This window comes from Salvelinus sp. IW2-2015, unplaced genomic scaffold, assembly GCF_002910315.2.
Source record: "Salvelinus sp. IW2-2015 unplaced genomic scaffold, ASM291031v2 Un_scaffold4705, whole genome shotgun sequence".
Lineage (NCBI taxonomy): Eukaryota > Metazoa > Chordata > Actinopteri > Salmoniformes > Salmonidae > Salvelinus > Salvelinus sp. IW2-2015.
The window spans coordinates 38,857-44,237 of record NW_019945974.1 but is presented as its reverse complement, the minus strand read 5'-3'; the positions used below and the strand labels follow the sequence as shown (position 1 = coordinate 44,237).

Here is a 5,381-nt window from a genome sequence, read left to right as displayed (position 1 = left end):
TGGGTTTCATAGCGAACATTCAGAGTTGAGACAGCAGGTGCGTAGAGAGAAGAGAGAGGAGTAGAGGAGAGTAGAGAGAGAGAGAGAGAGAGGAGAGAAGGAGAGAGAGAGAGAGAGAGAGTGTGAGTGAGTTGAAAGCAGCAGGCAGGGCCAACTACTTCCCGGAGTCAGATGAACTCTTGGATACCATGTCCAGTGATTTTTAACAGAAAAGAGATTTATTAATTTCAGTGATTTTTCAGGGAAAAAAACTAAAACTGTGAAAATGTAGCAGCTGTAGATACAGAAGATCTAGAAAAAACATTGCTTTTCTCTTACCTGACCAAACACAGGCCCATGGCTATCCTTGTAAGATGCACGGCGTCTGATTTCCTGGATGTGAGTATGTGTAGTTACAGCATCCAGGCTGGTGAGATACGAGCGACGATGAGGAAGATCTGCGTTGATGGTGTTAATTGAGTTTTTTGAAGACACTGCCACTGACCAGAGCAATACCTAGGATCGGGACGTGACCGTGATGAGCTAGAGGTAAGTGCAGCTGCTTACGGGCCCCTCCCCTCACCGTGCCCTGCTGGTTCGAGAGACGTTCGCTCCCCTCCTCATACTCCCCAGCTGGACTCCCAGTGGACGGAACACCGGGGAGGGGAGGGTGGGCGGGGGGGATATGTACGCCCTCCTAACGCTCCGATCTCAGCTTCAGATGTCATCATTGCTGGATTCACATGAAAGAAAGCGCAAAGGCTTAAGTGAATGAATGTTTCTTCATTATGTAAGATCTAGTCACATTTGTTGTTGTTTATTATCAATCAGCTCGCTCTGTTCAAAATTCCATATCCTATCCAAAAAGGTAGAAAGATTAATGTAGTTCAGAAGTAATGTTAGTATGATCAGAGTTGTGTGACATAACCGTCCATAAGGCTCTCTGTATAAAGGAAGGTCCTCTTCCCGTAACCTACAGTTTCTAACTCGCCAACTGACATTTACTCCTGAGGTACTGACCTGTTGCACCCTTTACAACCACTGTGAATATTATTTGACCATGCTGGTCATCTATGAACATTTTAACATGTTGAAGAACAATCTATCATTCATGGCCATGTACTCTTATAATCTCCACCCAGCACAGCCAGAAGAGGACTGGCCACCCCTCAGAGCCTGGTTCCACTCCAGATTTCTTCCTAGGTTCCTGCCTTGCTAGGGAGTTTTTCCTAGCCATGTGCTTCTACATCTGCATTGCTTGCTGTTTGGGGTTTTAGACTGGTTTTCTGTTCAGCACTTTGTGACATCTGCTTATGTAAAGAGGGCTTTATAAATACATGTGATTGATTGATTGAAGTAGATAAAGGGCCTCATTGCCAAAATGCCGGAGTATCCCTTTAATAATATTTCTTTCTGTTAAAGTCACTGGACATAAATCATCTCTCTTTTGATTGGGGAAGAGTTCTATTCCAGTAGGATATAATTTACTATAACTAGACAAAGTTTTACATTCACCCATTGTCTTGAATGAGTGTGATTATTGAATGAGTGTTCCTAATTGGATTTCATTGTGTTTTCTCTCTAGGTGGACTGGTGCTGTTTGGCATATGCAGTCTGATTATGGACGTGTTTAAGATTGCTAACTACGTAGGCTACCTGCATTGTGACTCTGCTGTGAAGATAGTGTTCCCTGTCCTACAAGCTGTGTTCATACTTGTCCAGGTAAGAACACAAGTTCAGACATCTCAAATGGACCTTCCATTAGGTGATATGACATTAAGGAAACCACTGAGGGATTTGGCTGGTGAGAAAAATGCAAGTATAGGTGATAATTGTATCTTTTTCAGACATACTTCCTCTGGCTCCACGCTAAAGACTGTGTACAGCTACAACGGAACATAACTCGGTGAGCGTCACTAACTGCTACTGTATAACTGAATTTATTACGATTTAATTATGTAAATTGATGGTTGAACATTTAACATTCCCCTTGGAAAGCATAAAGTCTATTCTATTATATTCTGTTATATTCTATTCTTATTCTACAAAAAAATAGTATTTCAAAATAGTTAGTATTTTATTCTGTTCTGAACTCCCTGTGTGTTTCCCTCTTGAAGCTGTGGGCTGATGTTGACTGTCTACCAATCTGATGTTGTGGATGGCAGCCGTCACAGAGGAGTCCCTACACCAGACTGTTGTTCCACCAGAGGACGCAACAGCACACATTCCTATGACATCAGAGGTAGTGAATATTGGGTTGTCAAATCTCTCTCTAGAAAATCTAAGTAAAATATAGGGTTGGTCAATTCCATTTCAATTCAGTATGTAAACTGAAATGGGAATTCCTTGTTTAAATTAAGGTTCACAAAAATAAAATAATAATTTCAGTTTACTTTCTGAATTTACTGTATTGAAATAGAATTGCCCCAACCAGACATACTGAGAAAAACAAACAAACCAACATAACAAAACATCACCTCACAAGTCAAACAATAAAGCTCATCTTTCATTTAATTTCAGCCTCTGGCGGATACAGCAGATGTAACTGCAGCCACTCTGCCTGTGCCGTCTTAGAGAAGGCCTATTACTACCTGTACCCCTTCAACATCGAGTACAGCGCTGTTTGCCTCGGCCATGGCCTACGTCATGTGGAAGAACGTGGGCCGCCTGGTAGATGAGCACAACCACCACTCGCTCCATTTCCGCTTGAAGGACGTGCTGGTGGGGCCTGCGGTCGGGCTGGTCATGCTGATGGGCGGGCCTGGAACCTTGTCATCTACAGGTGGACGTGAGAAGGAGGACCCGGGGAAACGTGACACGGGCTGATGATACACTACGTGATGAACACGGTGGCTGTGACGCTCATGTCCGTCTCGACCGTGGCTGGTTGCGCCATCTACCGGCTGGACCAGAGGGACCACGTGTCGGGGAAGAACCCCACACGGAGCCTGGATGTAGGCTTGCTGATCGGCGCCTCAATCGGACAGTTCACCCCATCTGTTATTTCACCATCGTGGCTGTGGTGGCAACGGGGGCCGAGGGCCACCTCAACGCTCTCAACCTGGCTGTCTCCCTGCTCACTGTGATCCAGCTCTGCCTGCAGAACATCTTCATCATCGAGGGCCTGCATCGCGAGCCCTTCCACGAAGACATGCACCAGGCCTCTGTATTCACAAACCCATACGTCCTTCAAGCCCAAGCCCATAGAGACATACACAACCTKCCAGGGACATTCATGGAGACCAAGACGTCCCCGGCCCTCACAGTTCACAGTATGCATGTTGCTCCTTCTGCTCCTTCTGGTTCCCCCCTGCCTCAACGCCATAGGCTGACATGGAAGAGGAGAGCCCTGAAGGAGATCTGTGCATTTCTGCTGCTCTGCAACATCCTTGTGAGTAGCCTACTGAGTACCCACCAGTCCTTTTCAAAATGGCTCTTTTAAAGGGCTTGTTAACCTAGGATGTTGTCCTTTCATCCAAAACAGTTTTTATTAAGTTTGGATAAACTAGGGCCTCCTGAGGGGTGCAGTGGTCTAAGTCACTGCATCACAGTGCTAGCTGTGCTACTAGAGATCCTGGTTTGTGTCCAGGCTCTGTGGCAGCTGGCCGCGACCAGGAGACTAATAGGGCTGCGCACAATTGGCCCAGCGTTGTCTGGGTTTGGCCGGCAGGGAGCTCTTGTCCCATCGCGCACTAGCGACTCCTGTGGCGGGCTGGGTGCAGTGCACGCTGACACGGTCGCCAGGTGTACGGTGTTTCCTCCGACACATTGGTGCGGCTGGCTTCCGGGTTAAGCGGGCGTTGTGTCAAGAGGCAGTGTTGCTTGGCTGGGTTGTGTTTTGGAGGACGTACGTGTAATGCCCGGGGTGTAGTGGAGGAAGGAGGCAGACGCAGGAGACAGAGAGTTCAGAGTAGCGTACTAATTTAATCACACGTAGGTGAACACGACGCCACTCCAAGTAAATGCTCCAACACATTAACGAGAACAAAATAATCCAAAAGACAACGTACACTATCCGTGACACACAAGCATGTACAACCTGTACACAAAACAATCCCGCACACCCAGCAGGCCGGGCTGCTGGGTAATAAAGCCCCACTAATCACCCTAACCACAAACAGGTGTAACCACTAAACAAATAAGGAGGGCGAGGAAAAAGTCAGTAGCAGCTAGTAGGCTGGTGACAACGACCGCCGAGCGCCACCCGAACAGGAAGGGGAGCCACCTTCGGTAGGAGTCGTGACAGTACGGCTCTCGTTCTTCGCCTCTCCCGAGTCCGCACGGGAGTTGCAGCGATGGGACAAGACTGGAACTGCCAATTGGATACCACGAAATTGGGGAGAAACATTTGGATAAAACTTCAACACCCTAGGTACGTCGAAAATAAGATGAAACTGCTGAATCATCATTTAAAGTAAAACAAATATATGTTTTCATAACTTGCTCATGAGCCAAACGGGGTTACTGGTTATTTGTGCAGTACACTACATCACAGTAGAGTATGATGGTAACTTGTATGTTTAAGGTGAAAGATTGGACTGAACATCCTTACTCTGTTTCCATTGACAGCTCTGGATCATGCCGGCGTTTGGCGCCCGCCCTCAGTTTGACAACACGATTGGAGCAGAGTTTTACGAGTTCACCATGTGGGTGGCTGTTGTGAATATCGGACTTCCTTTCGGAATCTTCTACCGTATGCACTCAGTCGCCAGCCTCTTTGAGGTCTTCCTAACCTCCTAAGCAGGTGAATTACAGGAACAATTCTGAACTATTTTTTTGTATCATATTTTTTATTAAATATGATTAAAAGTCGGGGCTAGATCAACAGCTACATTCACCATTTCATGGCCCAGAACCTGCCATGCTCCATGCCCATCCCTAGAACAACCAGCTAACATCTCATCTGCCAGACCTGCATGCTCATTGCCCATCCCTAGAACACCAGCTACATCTCATCTGCCAGACCTGCATGCTCACATGCCCATCCCTAGAACACCAGCTACATCTCTCCTCTACCGACCTGCATGCTCACATGCCCATCCCTAGAACAACAGCTACAATCTCCTTCAGACCTGCATGCTCACAGCCCATTCCTAGAACACAGCTACATCTCCTCTCCAGACTGCATGCTCACATGCCCATCCCTAGAACAACAGCTACATCTCACTCCTACCAGACCTGCATGCTCACCCCACCATCCCTAGAACACCAGCTACATCTCCTCTCCAAGACTGCATGCTCACACCCACCATCCCTAGACACAGCTACATCTCATCTGCTCAGACCTGCCTGCTCACATGCCCATCCCTAGAACAACAGCTACATCTCCCTGCTCCAGACCTGCATGCTCCACATCCCATCCCTAGAACAACAGCTACATCTCATCTGCCAGACCTGCATGC

General features: G+C 47.2%; 1 pseudogene; it reads left to right on the top strand.

Moving 5' to 3' along the window:
* Positions 1 to 336: 336 nt before the first annotated feature.
* LOC112077564 (proton channel OTOP2-like) lies at positions 337 to 4,747 on the top strand (annotated as a pseudogene).
* The last annotated feature ends 634 nt before the right edge of the window (positions 4,748 to 5,381 follow it).